Source organism: Erinaceus europaeus, chromosome 12, assembly GCF_950295315.1.
Source record: "Erinaceus europaeus chromosome 12, mEriEur2.1, whole genome shotgun sequence".
In the NCBI taxonomy this organism is placed as follows: Eukaryota; Metazoa; Chordata; class Mammalia; order Eulipotyphla; family Erinaceidae; genus Erinaceus; species Erinaceus europaeus.
Genome location: NC_080173.1, coordinates 79,155,754 through 79,173,723, shown reverse-complemented (window position 1 = coordinate 79,173,723; position 17,970 = coordinate 79,155,754). Strand labels below are relative to the sequence as shown.

The 17,970-nt window shown below is 51.4% G+C and overlaps 1 long non-coding RNA gene across 1 annotated transcript; it reads right to left on the bottom strand.

Moving 5' to 3' along the window:
* Window positions 1-3,799: 3,799 nt before the first annotated feature.
* Window positions 3,800-8,399, bottom strand: LOC132542025 (uncharacterized). Its single transcript, XR_009553157.1, has 3 exons — window positions 8,239-8,399; window positions 6,805-6,924; window positions 3,800-4,825 (listed from the first exon to the last, which is right to left on the bottom strand). It is a non-coding gene; the product is annotated as an uncharacterized LOC132542025 (long non-coding RNA).
* Window positions 8,400-17,970: the final 9,571 nt, after the last annotated feature.

The following is a 17,970-nucleotide window of genomic DNA, read 5'->3' as shown; positions in this document are numbered from 1 at the left end:
CACTATATCAACAAAAGGAAAGATAGAAATCACATGATTCTATCAATCGATGCAGAAAAAGCATTCGACAAGGTACAACACCCATTTATGACAAAGGCCCTCGAGAAACTGGGAGTGGAAGAAAATGCCTTGACATAATAAAGGCTATATATGATAAACCCACGGCTAACATCATAATCAATGGGGGAAAATTGAAAGCTTTTCCCCTAAAATCAAGAACTAGACAAGGGTGCCCACTCTCACCATTTTTATTCAACATAGTCCTAGAAATCCTTGCCATAGCAATCAGATAAGAAAGAGATATCAAAGGAATACAAATTGGAAAGGATGAAGTTAAACTTTCATTATTCACAGATGATAAGTTGATATACCTAGAAGACCCCAGAAACTCTGCCAAGAAACTACTGAAAATTATCAATAAATTCAGTAAAGTAGCAGGCTACAAAATCAATACCCACAAATCCGTGGCATTTCTTTATGCAAAAGATATGTCAGAAGAAATGAAACTGAAGGAAGCAGTACCATTCATAACTGAAGCCAAGATGATCAAATATCTAGGAATAAATAAAGGACGTGAAGGATCTTTTTAAGGAAAACTATAAGACACTGTTAAAAGAAATAGAAGATGGGAGTCGGGCTGTAGCGCAGCGGGTTAAGCGCACGTGTTGCAAAGCACAAGGACCGGCATAAGGATCCCGGTTCGAACCCCTGGCTCCCCACCTGCAAAGGAGTCGATTCACAGGTGGTGAAGCAGGTCTGCAGGTGTCTATCTTTCTCTCCTCCTCTCTGTCTTCCCCTCCTTTCTCCATTTCTCTCTGTCCTATCCCACGACAATGACATTAATAACTACAACAACAAAACAACAAGGGCAACAAAAAGGAATAAATAAATATTAAAAAAAGATTAAAAGAAATAGAAGATGACACAAAGAAATGGAAGAACATCCCTTGTTCATGGATTGGGAGAATAAATATCATTAAAATGGCAATTTTGCCAAAGCAATCTATAGATTCAATGCAATCCCTATTAAAATTCCAATGATATATTTCAAGGAAATTGAATAGATTATTCAAAAACTTAGGTCATGCCACCTTCCAGATACCAGGCTGCAGATGGTACCATGACTCCACCCCAACTTCTCTGGGCAGATGATCTCACCAGTGTGTCCTGGACACTCGCATCTCCAGTGCTCTGGTCCACTAGGGAAAGACAGAAACAGGCTGGGGGTATGGATTGACCTGTCAACGTCCATGCTCAGTGGAGAAGCAGCGACAGAAGCCAGAACTCCTACCTTCTGTTCCCCATAAACAACCTTGATCCATACTCCCAGCGGGGGAGCAGTGATAGGATGAAGATAAGAGGACTCTGCACTCCAGCTGCATCAGCACCCAGAGAGAGAGAAGGAGAAGGAGAGGGGTGTATGGAGGTAGCTTTGATGTCATGAGTGGTTTAGAGGGGAAGAGAGGATTGAATCAGGAAAATTAAGGGGAAACTATGTATGAATGTGGACAGATAGTTGTAGAGAAGATGGTTGGCCCATGTCTACAACTTTAGGGAACTGTGGTGGATTGCAGTGGGGAGAGTGAAGATTCAGAACTCCGGTGGTGGGAATGGTGTGGATTCAAGCCCCTGTCGACATGTAATTCTGTAATTTAAAAATATTAAAAAATAAACAAAACCAGAAGCAAGCAAATTGTTTCAAAGACTTGTGAGAACTATGGTGGATATCTTTGGAAGATGGGAGGGACAGAACTTTGGTGGTGGGTGAGGTGTGAAACTATGAAACTATACATTGTAATCTCAGAATATTGCTACCTACTATTAATCACAAAAAATAAAAAAGATTATGTCCCAAATTGATTAAGCCAGAATCTCTGAGATGAGCCTGGCATGAGTGCTTACAATGCTCCCCAGATGAGCAGCCACTGGCAACTAAAACCAGGGCACCCAAAGCGAGGCAGGTGCCTTCCTAGAGAAGTTATCTCAACAGCTCCTGTATTTAAAAAAAAATTTCAAAATTTTTTTCTTTAATTTTTTTGTTATATTTATTTATTGGATAGAAGCAGCCAAAAATCTAGAGGAATGGGAGGATAGACAGGGAGAGAGACAGAGAGACACCTGTAGCCCTGCTTTACCACTCATGAAGCTTTCCCTCTGCAGGTGGGGACTGGGGGCTTGAACCCGGGTGCCTGTGCACTGTAACATGTGTGCTCAACCAGGTGCTCCATCACCCGGCCACAAGAAGTTTAAATACTTGAAAAAAAAATCTTTCCTTTATTTCTCTGAGTTTCAATCTCCCTTTATAATGTTCATGAGAATCAGAGTAGGGTCCGGGGGAGAGTCTCCACCTTCTTGTACCCCCCCTCCTTTCGCAGCCTGCTTCTGTGTTGATGTCTTTCAATAAAAAGCTTTCTAATACAAGTAAAATACTGTTCTTTCCTTGTTTCACACACACAATGTTCTCAGAGGGCTGCTGTCCGAATTCTTTCTCCTATGTGCTGCAGCCTCTGTGTTTCTGACTGTCGGTTTTGCTGCCTTTGGCTCTCCCCACTGAGTGCAATGTGCAAAGCTGACAGGAAGCTCTGCACAAGTGGGAGGGGCTTGTGGTTGGGGGCTTCACAGTGATGACTGGGCTGAGACTAGGGAATTGCCAACATTAGGATCTATTGATCTTTTTTTCCCCTCTTTGGTTAGTTTCCTAGAGAGAAATTCAATAATACTCTGCTTTGGAGGTGTGTGGTGGAAGAAGCCCTCTGTGAACGGTGGGGAGAGGGCTGAGGCTTCCCCGTTAGCTGTCACCACACCCAGCCTTTGATTAGATTTGGGGTCACCATCTCCCAGATCTTTATAGCTCAACCTTGGCCAGCAGCAAACCTAGGCCAGGCAAGAGAAGGGCAGTCATAGGCCACCCAGGCTGGGATAAGGGGCTGGGGAAGGGGCCTAATCTCTTCTCTCAACCAACCTTCTTCTCAGGTCTGGATGTCTCTGAGGGACACCTGGTGAGAAGCCGGGCATCTGGGGGATTCTCGTGACCAAATGAGTTTGGTCACAGCAGGCTTCCTCCCTTGCAGACATCTGGAGAGCCTGGGGAGCTGACACTAAGCAAATTATGCTCTTCTATTTTCCAGTTACAGACTTCTCTTCTTTTAAATTTTTTTCCAAAACAAATTATCTTTGTTATCTATCTAATACAAGTATTCTATCTATTGGATAGAGACAGCCAGAAATCAAGAGGGGAAGGAGAGGCAGAGATGGAAAAAGACACCTGCAGCCCTGCTTCACCACTCGTTTCTCTCTGCAGGAGGGAACTGGGAGCTTGGACCTGGGTCCTTGTGCACTCAGCAGAGTGTGCCACTGCCTGGCTCCCCCAGGCCTTTCTTCTCCACTGCCATCCCTCCCCTGCCCTTGTGGTCTTTGTGGCAAGTGCCATTTTTATCCCTGTAAGTCACTTTGGTGGGGCTTCTGGGGGCAGAGGAAATGTGAATGTGCCCAGTCACTCCAGAGCTCTCATTCATTTAAAAACATTCTTATGTACATAGAAGTTTGTGTAGCTTTATGTGATGATTTGTATGGATACTTAAAATCCCCCCTCCCCACACATAGACATTGCTGTTTTTTTCCATTCAGTGCCAAGTTTGTGAGCTCTTTGAACGCACACAGATGAAGCTCACTCCTTTTACTGCAGCTTAGGAAGTGTTCCAGTATATCAGTGGACTGCTTTTTTTTTTTTTTCTCATCCATTTTTCGATAGATATGTCTCAGGAAAACAAGCGACTGTGGTCTTTTGATGAACACAAGCTCGATGCAAATTTTAATCTTTATTGTTTTTCTATTCTGAAGCATAACTTATCATGGGGAACAGTGTTTTTGTTTTTTTAAATTGTCTGCCACTGGCAAGGACAAAAAAAGCTAATGATGGTGTGTGTGGGGGAAGGGCTGAGTGATGGAGAGGGGTCCCTTCCAGGACTAGGTCTGGTAGGGACATGGGGCAGGGGATGGGTGGGTGTGACACCAATACACACACAGAGGCACACACAGAGGCACACACACACACTCTCTCTCTCTCTCTCTCTTCAGGGAGGGGGTTTTCCAGAAGCATCTGTCTGCATTTTGAAATAAGCCTTCTTCCTGCCAAGCCAAAGCTCCTGAAGAGAAAGAAGTGACTGAGTGAATGGCTTTGGGCAGCTTCACCTCTGGCTGGGACTCAGCTGAGGGCCACTCTCCAGTGGAAGCTAATTCACAGTGTTCACCAGAGCCCTTTCCAGCTCTGTAAACTGAGGGGAGACCGAGTGATAATCTAATCGGGGAGGCTGGCGGAGGGGCTCCAAGAAGCCAGATTTCAAGCGCAGCTCCCAGGCTGGTGAAGGGGAGGCTGCTGCTGCTCCCACCACTGGGCTGCAGGGAGGAACTGCAGTGCATGTGGGAAGGCCCCACAGGATTAGTCTGAGGCCCTGCTGCCCAGCTAGAACAAGACAACTGAAGATGAGCCGCGGGGCAGCCTGGAGATAAATACAGAGGGTGAGGGCAGGGAGAACAATAAATAGAGGTCACGGTGGGGTGGGACGGCTGGGTGTGGGTGGGAGGAGAGGGGGCAGAAAGGCACTGTTGGGGGAGCAGGCTCAGCCCTAAAGCTGCAGTGTGCTGAGCCGGAGGTCACGTCCTGCAGGGCAGGTCAGCGCTGGGCAGAAGGAAGGCAGGGAGGGCCCAGCTCCTGTGGCCTCTCTCCAACTCCTCCACTGGACAGGCTGCTCCAGGCACCAGGCCAGGCAGAGGGGTTGCTGGGGGCGGTATCAGCAGCGTGGACCTGCCCAGGTGTGCCGCTTGCCTTTGAGGGAGAGAAAGAAAGGCTGTGATTGATGGAGCAGAGGTGGATCCCCTTCCCTGTGACAGCCTGACCTTTTGGAAAGGAGCAGAAGGTGGCTTCAGGGAAGGCAGGCACCATGCTAGGATGCCCTGTTCCTCAGGCAGCTACTCTGCCTGCAGCTGCTTGTGAGGGAGGGAGGCCCCAGAGAAGTGGGGGGCTGGCAGTCGGGGCCCAGCTCCATTCAGGTGCATCACCACTGCCTTCAGTGCCCAGGGGTCAAGCCAGCTGACCTGAGGACACCAGGAATCAGCAGACAAGTAAATAGAAAACTTCACCTTGGTACAACTGATTAAGCACACATATTACAGTGTGCAAGGACCTGAGTTCAAGCCCCTGATCCCCACCTGCAGGGGAAAGCTTCACGAGTGGTGAAATAGGGCTGCAGGTATTTCTCTGTCTCTTTCCCTCTCCATATCTCCCCCTCTCAATTTCTCTGTCTCTATCCAATAATAAAAATAAATAAATAAACATATCAGAAAACTTCACCTTTCCTGACCTGTCTCTTGAGCACTGTGCCCCTTTCTATGCTCTGGGCCACTCACCATCCCCCCCTCCCCAGATGTGACTAGACATTTCCCAAAGATACCTCAGGGCTGGCTGCCCACACAAAGTCCAGACTGGCCCTCCCTGCAGCCCTGGCAGGGACTTGATGGACCTCTACTTTAGCACTGGTGGAGGTAGGTGCTGAGAGGTTGAATATAAAGATGAATGACATCAGATTGTCAATGTTTGACTGTTTCTGCCCTACTAAGATGAAGTTTTATGCAGTTCTACCTGAAGGTGTGCCAATGTCTGCAGGGCCCTGGGAGGCAGTGCTGGCCCAGGACCCAGGGCTGCTTGATCTCAGTGTGTGCTCTGCAGAAGATTCCAGAAGGCTGGAGGCAGGAGAGGGGCCACCTCACGGCCACACCTATGGGTCTCCCTCTACCTGCAACCAGCCTACCCTGCTTTGCCCTGTGTCTTCTTTAGAAGACACCGAAGTGTGCGTGGGGGCATGATAGGGAGGAGGGGGTGGGTGGGCAAGGCCTCTGCTCCTCCACTCCTGCCCCCCAATTCTTCCCACTCTCCTCCCCACACAGAATCCTGCCTAGAGTCTCCGCTGCCTCCATGGGCTAATGCACACTGGCCCTGGAGGCGCCAAACCCCAGCTGGGGCTTCTCTCTTGGAGGAGACTGGGGGGGAGGGAGGAGGTCACTGGTGCACCTGCATCGGTTTTGATGATCTGAGTGAGCCCATTGGGAGAGGAGCTGGCTGGGCGGGGTGCATGGGCACTGGGGTGGGTAGGGAACAAAGATTGGATTCTGATCCTGGTTTCTACACCATGGGGGCTTCCTGCTGGATCGGGAGATGGTTCACTTGGCAGAGCACATAGTTTACCATGCGTGAGGCCCTGGGTTCAAGGCCCTGATCACATATGGGAAGCTTAACTTTGGAGGCAGGAGGGCAGGCCAGGGCTCTATGCCACCAACTCTAGTGGCCCCCTGGTCTCCTAGCATGGGGGTGGGTCCTGGGCTGCAGTGTTCTGGCTGAGTTGATATGAGGGAGGTTTTTGGAGGGAGGTTTTTGCTCCCTTGTACCTGGCCCAGCTGGCCACACACTGGGATGCCCGGCTCCTAGTAGGTGGTCTTGGGACAAGAACAACTTGTGCTCTGGGGAAAGGCTGTTGGTGATGATGTTTAGTGAAGCAGAGGATGACAAGAACCATTGGTGTGGTTACTGAGACTTGAAAGGGAGGGTCCCATTCCGGCTCCCTTTCCTGTTTATAGCAGGGAGGGTTGGAGTCTGGCCTGCCTGGTTCCTTAGCACCTGGCACAGAACTCAGTAAATAGGGAAAGCTGAAAATGTCACACTCTCCAAAGCCGAGTGAGAAAGGGGAAGGGGAGGGGGGAGGAGGGGGAGCATGTTGGGGAGCAGGGGGGTAGGGTGGCTGTAGTACTCACCAGGGCTCTTTGGGTCCTGTGACAGTGAGGTGCCCACATGCAGGTCTGCAGGGCTTGTCCCTGTCTCACTGGCCAGGCTGCTCTGGCTCTCTGACGTCTTGGGGGATTCCATGCTGCCACCTGCAAAGGACCTTGTGTGGGACTGAGCTGCTTCTATGCCGGAGCTGACACAGAGATGCTTCCACCACATAAGCTCACCTAGCTGCTGACCTATTGATAAAGCCTTTTCATTTGGAATTGGACTGGGCATCCACGGGACTGTTTGTCCAGAGCTCCTAACCCTGGGATGTGCCCCAATATAGTTGCTGTCTTCTAGCATGACTATACCCCCCACTTTTGGACACTGCTGGTTGTCCAACATACAAAAAGCCCCTTGAGTGAATGCTTAAGTTGGGCAAGTCCCACAGGAACATCAGCAACAGTGAAGATTTGTTCTGCTGCTATGGCGATGACAGCGTGTATGTGTGTGGCAGGGTGTGTGTTCCCGTCAACCCAGTGAGAGGACTACGAGGCACTGCCTTTACTAAGTAGAGTTCTCACTCCCACATGTGTGTGAGTCCTCGCTCAACTGAGAGCAGGTGTGGAGCCTGTGAACTGCACTCCATCTGCACTCACAGCTGAGAGCTGGTCTGAAGCCAGGGGACAAGAGTTCCAATGGTGGTGGTGGTGTTGGTGTTGGTGTTGGTGTTGGTGTGTATGTGTAAGCTGAGACTGGTGGGTCAGTTTCCCTTCTGTCTTTCTAAGGCAGAATCCTGGGCCTACAGGGCTCCAGGAGATTGTCTAGTCTGGGCCAGTTTTCATCTCTACCTCTTGCTATGAACCACTTGCAAAGCTGCACGGGGGAGAATGCTCAGGTCCCATGGGGCTCTGAGCATGTGGGAAGGAGCAGCATCATCAACTAGTCATGTCTGCTGTTGACACAGGGGTGGGAGCATGTGGAACAGGCAGTGGCCTCCTCTGGTTCAGAGCCACAGCGGCAGGCATTCCTTCCACATCTGCTCTGATGGAAGAACACACAGCCGGGGGCCCAGGTGAGCACTCTGAGGCATTTCAGTCCAGTTCAGGGTGTAAGCCTTTCCTGCGCTCAACAACCAGGTTCCCTGAAACATCTGTTGAAAGCCTCAGCTCTGACCTCTGGAGCAACACTGTTGAAATGGGTCCTATTTCTTCAAAGACCCTTTATGAATTAAGAGAAGGGACGCTGTGTTCCCAGGCTTTCTCTGCCCTGGAACTCGGGGCCCCCCACTGGCTGTGCTTCACGGGGTCGGGCTCAGAGATGCCCAAGTCGGAAGTATTTCTGTCTACCCTCTCTAGCCCATTTCTGCTGAATGGAAGGAGAGGCCAGTGTAGCACCGCAGAGTCTGGGGTTTCTGCTGTACAGGAAATGCTGCCCCCATTTTCATAGCTCTTGTCTCTCCTGAGGCAAACTCTCACCTGGGGAATGCTCACGGTGGGCTGGTGGAGCTCCAGGTGTGCGGGCAGAAGGTGCCGGGAGACTGCTGGGTGGGAGTCTGTCCTCTAGGCTGGAGGAGCTGAGATCTGAGTCACTGTCACTGTCACTGGAAACCACTGGAAAAGACAGACACCAGCGTTGGAAGTCACCCCTACCAGCCACCGCAGCCATGGCTTCAGGTTGCTCATGTCTGGGGAGAGGAGGGAGTGGCTGGGGCTAGGAGGCCACTCCTGTCTGTAGTCCCAGGAGGCCTGGTATGCGAAGAGCAGGCTGGGGCCTGCATGGCCAGCGACAGCAGGGAGGGTCCCACTCCCCCCACCTCTCCCCATGGCAGAGACGCTGAGGCTGCAGCAGAAGGAGTTTGTCCCTTCAGCCTAGGCCCTGATGCCCAAGGCCTGCACCTGGCAACACCGTGAAGTACCAGGCCATGCTCTGCCATCAGGCTGGAGGGAGGAGCATCACAGGTGTTTTACTTGTGCCAACACTGATGCTTCAAAACAAGCCTGTGAGACGGGACACAGGGCTGGGGAGGTAGCACAGTGGTTCCGCAAAGTGGTTCTGACTTCAAGGTTCCATCCCTGGCACTACCTCCAGTTAGAGCTGAGCACTAGGGAATAGTGTTCTACTCCATTTCCGGGGGAAGAAAACTGAGGCACTTGCCCCAGATTGTATGTGGGGAGCTGGGACTCTGAACCTGGTAGGCCGGCTCCACAGCCTGTGCTCCGCACCCTCTCTGATCCCCCCCAGAGAGCTGGTCTGGGGCTCACAGGCCCTCACTCTTCTCCCTGGGTGGCCCAGCCCCTCCCAGCAGGGCTCTGTGAATGCAGGTGTGCACCAGCCTGGTGGGACTGGGGCCCAGGGGCAGAGGAGAGGCAGCACTGCCAGTGAACACCCACTGGGCCAGAAACCCTCTTTCCTGGACTAAATAGACCCATATTTGGCTGGTTCATCAGCAGTGGGAGTCATAATACAGAACACATTCATATGTTAAATGTTCTATTTTAATCGTCAGCACAGAAATGTGCATCCATTCGCCCCTCTTCTGGAGGGCCTGGGAGCTCCTCTGAGCTTGGCCCACTCGGTTTTTCCTGTTGGATCCTTGTTTGCTAGCCTACATCTCCTAGATTCTGCTTCTTTAAATCAGAGCCGAGCTCAGAGACACTGGCAAAGCCAGACGAGGGCAGACGCCTTTTCGATTTTTCCATTTCTTTCTGTTGCTTTTTAATTTTTTTCCCAACAGTTGCCCTGCCCACATCTAATTTAATAGCTTTTTTTTTTTTTTTTTTTAAAGCAAGTAGCTTCTAGCGAGACTTTCCAAAGTCTTGGTTTTTAATGAAACAACTGTGTCTTTTCTGAATCTTTTCATCCATTTACAGAACATTTAATTAAATGATGGGATTATAATATCAAGTACAATGGCACAGAAAGACTTGGGATTGCAGGAACCACTCTCATAGGTGACTGAGCAGGCAGACTGGTGGCTGGGGGGGAGGGGGACTGGCAAGTCTTAGAGAATGCACAGTGCTGGGCACAGAGGGATTGAGGACTATGTGTTAGGCGCTGTCCTAGGCACCAAGTGAGCAGACTCTTATTCCACCTGCTGGAAAGCCCTGTGCCACAGGGAGTGGAGAATGAGAACAAAACCCACAGAGGAAGGGTTCATGCCATCGACCTGGCCCCTTCCAGAGTGGCCTGCATGGGAGAGTCCTGACAAGGCAAAAATGCCAGCAGGAAGTAAGTCTGCTCAGACCTCTGGGCTGCATATGAGACTTTCACATGAGAGAGAGAAGCCAGAGCACTACTTTCGTATGTACAACACTAGGAAAGGAACCAGGAAACTCAGATGTACAAGTCTGATGCCTTCTGGGAGTCAGGTGGTGGCGCATCCAGTTAAGTGCACATAGCAAGAAGTGCAAGGACCTGTGCAAAGATCTGGGTTTGAGCTCCTGCTTCCCATCTGCAGGGTGAAGCAGGTCTGCAGGTATCACTCTGTCAATTTCTCTCTGTCCTGTCCAGTTAAAAAAAATGGCTGCCAAGAGCAGTGGGTTGGTAGTGCTGGCACCGAGCTCCAGCGATAACCCTGGAGGAAGAAAAAAAAAAAGTCTGATGCTTTCTTAGTTTGCCTATCCCCCAGTCCCCCCTTGGGGCTGATGGATGAGAGTGATCTGAATGCAAAGCTTCCCAGATTTTCCAGAAAAGAATTCTGACTCTCCATTTTTAAATTTTATTTTAAGTTTCAAATTTCTATTTACCAGAGCACTGCTCCACTCTGGTTTATGGTGGTGCAGGGGATTGAGCCTGGGACTTTGGAGCCTCAGGCCTGAGAGTCTCTTTGCATAACCATCATGCTATCTACCCCTGGCCCTGTCTCCCCATTTCTGCCTGCTACTTCTTCCCTGTCCTCAAGGAAGAGTTCTGCCATTTGCATTTTTAGGATGTATTGGGTTGTGGGAAAAGTCATGACATATTTAATCTGTGCAAAAATGTGCCATGATTCTTCTGACAACCCAACAGAATAGGAGAAAGGGACCAAGAAGACCTCTGAGACAGACGCATGTCCCCTCACGTTGCATTAGGAGACACAGTGAAGCCCTGACTCACTCTGCAACTGCTTCTTGGGTCCAGGAGTGGATTTCTCTGATCGTGAATCCATCCAGGACTAGGCCTCAAGGGCACTCTTTCTTGAAGCACTTGCGTATGCTTGACTCACTGACTGACTAAACTGCAGCCCCATGGGTCCCCCACAAAGGGAGTGGGAGGCAGCCAGCAGCTCCCCACAGTCCCCTTAAGGCAGCTGCTAAGGAGTCAGGGAGGGTTTTGACTCCTCCTGACCTGCACAGGTGTGGGGCTGGGGAGCATCAGAGTGTGAGGAGGTGGGGACCCCTGTGGACTCTCTACACTAGTTTTCCCACCTCTCTTGCAGAAGTGCTCTAGTACAGTTTATACATCCCTCCTGAGGGACTTCCCAGCCCCTTGACAGCCTGACCCTGTGTGGTCTGGATGGCCCTGAGGCTGTAGCGTGCCAAGCGACTGATGGACCTTTGGGTGTTAACAGGCAGATGCAAAAGGGCATGGAATACTGAGAGCTCAAAAGGGAGCGTGGCCCTCCTTCCTCCCCTTAGTCATCTGCCATCCAGGGTCGTGTTGTGGGCTGGAGCTAGCTAGGCCTGTGGAAGCCTGTGCCTGGCCGTGCTGGGAGAACAGTATTGTTGTTGTGGGAAGTCTGATCCCAAACACCAATTCAGGAGGCAGGGTTCAGGCACCTTACTTCAGAGTGCCCATGCCGTGCCAGGTTTAGAAAAATGACCCCTCTCACACACAAGGCAATGGGTTTGTTGTCACTTTTCCTAGCCCCCAGAGGGCCAGAGCAGTGGAGGGGGTTGGGGTGGGAGTGAGTGAACAGCCCTGGGTGGTGGCTGAGCTCATGAAGGCATCACACAGCAGAGAAGGAGCCACTGACAAGGACACATGTTCTTTTGGACACATGTCCCCTCAGCCTGAGCATCTTTGCTTATTGTGTCTGGGGTGACAGTCAGGGCCAGGCCTTAATTTAGAGGCCTACATGGTGCAAGCCCTAACCCCATTTCAAACCCACTGCAATCAATCCCAGCAAAGGAACAGGCCTAGGGTGTGTGGAGTGCCTCCACCTGGCCTTGGCACCCAGTGTCCGTGGGAGAGAAACTCTGTGAAGACACTGCTTAGCATGCCCCTGGCTCAGCCCAGCACAGACACAGTTCACCACACACTCCGGGCTTTCTCCTGCAGCAAAGGAAGAAAAAGTTCTTCTTCCTCCTGCTCCTCCTCCAAATGTCACCGTAAAAACCCCACTCTTGGCTGATGTGCCATTCGACTGCAATTGCCACCTTCTTCCTGCACAGCAGCTGTGATCATAAATCTTCTGGGTCTATTAACAAAGCTTTTAGGCTCATAAATCTTTTGGCCCTTGCTCTTCCATCCTCGACAAAACCCACGGCAAGTCTGATGCCCCCCCTCCCTTCCCCAAAGGCTGAGCTGGGCATGGCTAACGCTGAGCTCCTGTATTCTGCCCACGGTGGTCTTTCAGATTGAAGTTGGGAAAACACCAAGGAAAAGACTGTCCTAACGGCCTTCCCAGGAAGGAGGTGTCACCAAATGGATTCCCGTGGGTTCTTCCAGGAGGCAGGGAGGTGGGCAGACTCCTCTGCACAGTGGCCTGAGCTCCTCGACCACCAGCCTAGGACCCTAATATCTTGGAGGTCTTCCCCTCATGCCCCAGAAGGCTTGCCCCACTGCTGTCTTCCCTGCAAGCTGTGGATAGCCCCGGAGCCAGTCACACTTGCTTCTCTGGGAATAAGCCAGCAACATTTTTTTTTTTTTCTGGCTCACTCTTGGATAGATTAGCAATTTGACTGTCACCATGGAAACTCAGAGTTTTGGTCCATGAAGGTGGGAGGAAGTCTTCCCTTTGGAAAAGTCTTTTCCAACTACCTCAAAGGATGCATGTGGCAGCTGCTGTCCTGTGGTGACACCTGGCTTGGTCTGGGGATGGACAGGAGGCTGGCTGTTTGACCTTGCAGCATTGCCCTGGTATTTGGGGGACCTGCTTCCAGGCTCTTCTCTACCATCACCTCTCTGTGACCCTGGGTACCAGTCAGGGCATCGTGACACCAGAAAAAGGGGGCTGACCTGGGCAGTTTGTGAGTCTTAGCTCTAGGTATGAGCTTCTGTTCAGCTCTGTTCCCCCAGTAGGGGACATAACACCCATGGCTGGAGGAGAGGAGATACCTGTGGGCCTTCCGTGTCTGCCTGGCACAGGGACAGCCAGCAGGCTGTGAGCTGCTGCTGCTCCACCCGGAGGCTCCCAGAGCCCCCAGGAATTATGGGAATTAGAGAGGAAGAGAGATATTTTCAGCAAGCATCCTGCCAAGGCAAGGCAGATGGTGAAAAAATTTTGCATACTAAAGACAATTTTTTTTTTTAATGTAAAGATGATAAGGCTGTAGGGAGTGCAAAGCCAGCCCCAATTAGCCTTCCCCAGCCCATCAGGCTGGCAGGACCCTGGAGGCAGACAAGGGCTGCCTCGCTTGTACAGAGGGCTGGGCCTGCAGCCGGGAGCCCCACTGAGATGCCACCTGAGTCTGGGGCTCTGATGGGTGAGGGTAGGAGGGAGAGCTGAGGTGGTGGAGAGGCTCTGGCTCTGAGTCAAACAGATAGGCTATGTCCTAGCTTACTGCTGTCCAGCTCTGAGACTCTGGGTGTGTTTCTCCACTTCTCTGTACTCAGTGAGCTCATGGCGGGGGGATAGGTCCCTTCCTCTGTACTTATGAGCACTAAGAGAGGTAGGCACTAAGAGAGGTGCCTGGTACATGGCAGGTGGTTCTGGCACAGGGTTGGCATCTGGAGTTCACCAGGTTTGGGGGTGGACTCACCTTTGCTAAGGGAGTGTGGATTTCCAAGTTGTGCTACATAGCAGGCTGAGGGTACTGAGATGGTCTTCTGAAGCTTCTTTGGGGCTGAGCTGGGACTTGAACCCAGGCCTATCTATTGAAGGAATCCCTGCTCTTTTCTCCTTTCCCAGCATGCAGTGTGCCCAACTGTCTAGCCTCAGCCTTATGGCTCTGCTTCCTTGAAAGTCCCACTCTCCAGGCAGGAGAGTTCAGTCTCTGTCTCCTGAACACACCCTTTTAGGATTTCTCTCTAGGTCCTGTTCCCATGAAAAGCAGGAGCCTCATGTGGTGTGTGTGTGTGTGTGTGTGTGTGTGTGCGCGCGCGTGCGTGTGACTTCTAGCTCACTCCTAGCACCTAGGGTTGAGTTCTGGCTTTGCCTTGGACACATCTGGGCAAATCCCTTTGTCTTTGAACCTCAACCTTCTCATCTGTCGAACAGAGATAGCAGTAGACATCCATAAGATCAAGTAGGGGCAAAAGGCACTGCTATTTTTAAAAGCCATGTGTGCTTATAAATATTTTTTAAAAAGGAAAATCCAATTGATCCTCTAGCAACCCATCCAAATGTGTCTCTGATGAAGTCTCTTTGGTCCTTGGGGGGGGGGGTGGCTGTCCCTTGCTCCCCCATTACTGAGTAGGGGTTCTTTTGCCCCCCTCAAGCTGCCCCATCTCAGACACCATCTTTTCCTGCTCTAATTTCCTTGACTGTACCCAGAGTCATTTGAGGGCAGCTCAGGCAGGCCCTTAGCTGATACTTGTTGACGGCTTTTTGGACAAACACCTCCCCAGGAGAGGAGGTTACATTGTCCAGACAGCTGGAATGGGCTGGGGTCAGTGCAGTGGCAGCCCGGCATCTGGGCAGGCAGCCTCCCAGGTGGCGAACTCAGCCTCCACCCCGCCCCCAACTCAAGGACACTGGTGGCCTCAGCCTGAGTCAGGGACAGACTGGTAGGGGAGGGGCTGTCAGAGGCCGGTTGTCATGGACACAGGCTGAGTGGGCCCTGGGGGTGCACTGCTCACTGCTCTTCCAGAACAGAAGCCAGAGCAGTGGGCTGCCCCCTTGTTTCCACCAGAGAGGCGGGAGCCTGGTCCCCTCCCAGGCCTGGTGGACCTGTGCCTTCACTCTGCAGCTGCCTGCTGGTCCTCAGCTGCCTCTCTATGCCTGCATGGTGGGGGGCAGTGACAAGGCCATCTCACAGGGTGGGTGAGGATATGGACCCTGGGAACCTTCTTTCCTTGACTGCTGTCAGGAAAAGACTGGACTGGGGATTGAAATTTGGGGAATGGAGGGTTTTGTGTACTTGTGTAACCACTCACCATTGATTTTAATGAACTCCCATCTTTGGCCTCGCAGACAGACAGGAGGCACCGGGTAATGAAGAGGAAGCCTCAGATCAATAGTGATGTATGTGGTCACCAGCATTGAAATCTGGCCCTGCTCTTGCTTAAGGAGCTCCAGACAGAGTGTGTGTGGGTGGTGGTGGTAAGAAGGGTTTCCACTAGAGGAAACACCATACCCCTGAAGGGGAGGTAGGGAGTTCCAAGTGAGAGTGGAAGGCAGAGAAGGCTTCCTGAAAGGGCTGGCATTTAAAGATGAACGTGATTTAGACAAATACAATTTACCCAAATGCTGGGCCTGGGGTACTCCAGGTATTCTAGACAGAGAACAGGAAAAGCAAAGACTAAGAGGTGGGTTTCTTTGGGGTCGTGAAGACTATTCTAACTCAAAAGAAAGGCTCCAGGCTCAAGACACTCAGGGGACAAGGGGCTGACCTGGGTTTGGTGTGCATTGCACTGCTTTTCCTCTTCCCTCCTTCTTTGCTTATATAGAGGCAGAAAGGCTTAGAGAGAGGGAGAAAGGCAGAGAGGGACAAAAGGAGAGGGGGAGAGGGAGAGAGGGAAAGAGAGAGAGAGGGAAGGAGGGAGGGAGAGAGAAAGAGAGGAAAGGGAGGGGAGAGGGAGAGAGAAGGGGAAGGGAAAAGGGAGAGGGAGGGGGAGGGAAGAGGGAGAGAGAGACAGAGAGAGAGAGAGAGACAGAGAGAGAGAGAGGGACCGTAACACTGAAGTTCCCTTCATGCCATGGAGACCAGACTCAAATCTGAAACCTGAGTCACACCCATGACAAACAAGCACACTACCCAAGTGAGCTATTTTGGTGGCCCTTCATTGCTTCTGCTCCTGGCTGAGGTCAAGCAGAGCTAGTGCCTACCTCCGGCCCACTCCTTTGCTGGACCCCAAATGCATCTCCATTCATTCCCTGCCTCCAGCATTCTCTCTGCTCTCTGTCTCTGAGCTTCTCGCTTTCTCTTTCACGTCATCTCACTGTGGAGTTCTTGTTGATACTTAAAAAACCAAAATCCTCCCTACCCATGTGCCTGTCGTCTTTTCCCCTTCCTCTTCTGGGTCTCTGCGTGTCCTGTGGGCTGATCTTATTTCCTCTCCCTGTTTTTGTCAGTTTTTCTTAGCAACTCTGTCCATCTGTCTCTGGGTCTCTATCTCTGCTGCACGTCCTCAGGCTCTGCTCAGGCCTAGGTGCATATACCCCAGGGGTAGCTGAGGCTGGCGAAGCCCCTGCCCGCATAGACTCCTCTCTGTCTCTGCCACTTCTCCAGCACAGCAGAGCCCATCAGGTCCCCATCTGGTAGGGTGGCCTTCCCCGGTAGGAGTGAGCCAGTCGTCACCTGAGGGCTTTATTGGAGGCAGCAGGCAGCAGGTCCATCCACGCCACTCAGCTCTCCAAAGGCTGCATGGTCCAGAGCAGATAGAATTAGGCTGTGGGGTCACAGGGTGAGGGTGGCACCTGTAGGAGCTCAGGATATGAAGGCGGCTGGAACTCAGTCAGGGGCACGAAGCTTGAGACCTCACCTTGAAGCTGAACCAACAAATCTGCTGAGGCTATCACTGGGTTTGGGCACATTATAAGTGACAGCCATGTCCCTGACCTCCCTAGTGTAGCTGATGAGGGCTTTTTTGCTCCTGGGAAATCAATCCTCGACCCTGGAGGAGGCCTGGGACAGGCAGGGGCTGCCAGGGTAGGGTTTGGCATGTCAGGGGGTGCTGGCAGTTCAGGACACAGAAGCACCTACTTTGCCCCTCCACTCATGCCCACAGCCACTGGGCTGGCACTTGGCTCAACCAGAGTTTCTAAGGTTTGAGACAATCTTTCCACCACAGCCAGGGGCATTGCCAGGGTGCAACTCCCTGGAGCTGAGGGGAGGGCAGAGCTTCCCAACAGCCACCAACAGCCATGACCCACAACAACCACTATCACTGGGGTGGCCTCCCCACCTCCACAGACTGGCAGGCAGTGATGCCAGGCCCTGGGCTGGGTCAGGTGGAATGGTGGCCACAGGGAGAGACCGACAATGGACCCACTGTCAGAGCCCGCCCCAGAGGGGCCCACACTAAGCTGCTTGCACCCCTCCTGTGCCCCTCCCTTCCTAAGACAGAGAGTTTTAGTCTCTGTAGGGCTGGTGGAGCCACAGATAGGGCTGGCTGTCTGTGACTTCTTCTTCTTCTTCTTCTTATTTTTAGACACCAGAGCTTCACCACACTGAGATGATAATTTTCAGAGCAAAAGAGAGAAATAGAGAGACAGTGTGACAGGAGGCAAGAAATCACAGTACTGAAAAGCTCCCTCCAGTGCAGCAAGGGGCTAAGCTCAAATGTGGGTCATACACAAGACGAAGCAGGAGTGGGAGGGAATCAGAAAGAATTCGGAAAATTTTAGCTGAGGGGAATTTCAGTAAGCTTGCCCACTCCCTCATTCCTGGTCGTGAAGGACAAGATTCCCCCACTCCCTCACTCCTGAAAAACAAGATTCCCCAGAAGCAACCAATGGCACAGCTATAAACAAGATACTGGGTACTGTACAGCAAACCCTAACAAAAGGACTTTTCAAAGTTAACCCAATTACCAATTAATGTGATGATAACATTAACTACCCACTGACTTTTTGAACCCTAAGACAGCAGGAACCTCACATCTCCACTATAGAGCCTATATTTCCCCCAGTCCTGGAACCTTAGGGTAGGGCCCACTTTCCCGCATGCCTCTCCCAATCCATATCAAATAATATTGCATCTGCCGATCGCAACCTAATCAACGCAACGATTGCCACCTCAACATGCTTCAGCTCAGACTGTGTCCAGAGACTTCACGTGTGGAATGACAACCCTTCAGCTTCATTACTTGGGTGAGACCTTTCCTTTTATAGTACACTCTAATTTCATCTCAGGTAGTTCACTTTCTAACAAAGTCCCAAAACCTAGATATAGATCAGGTTC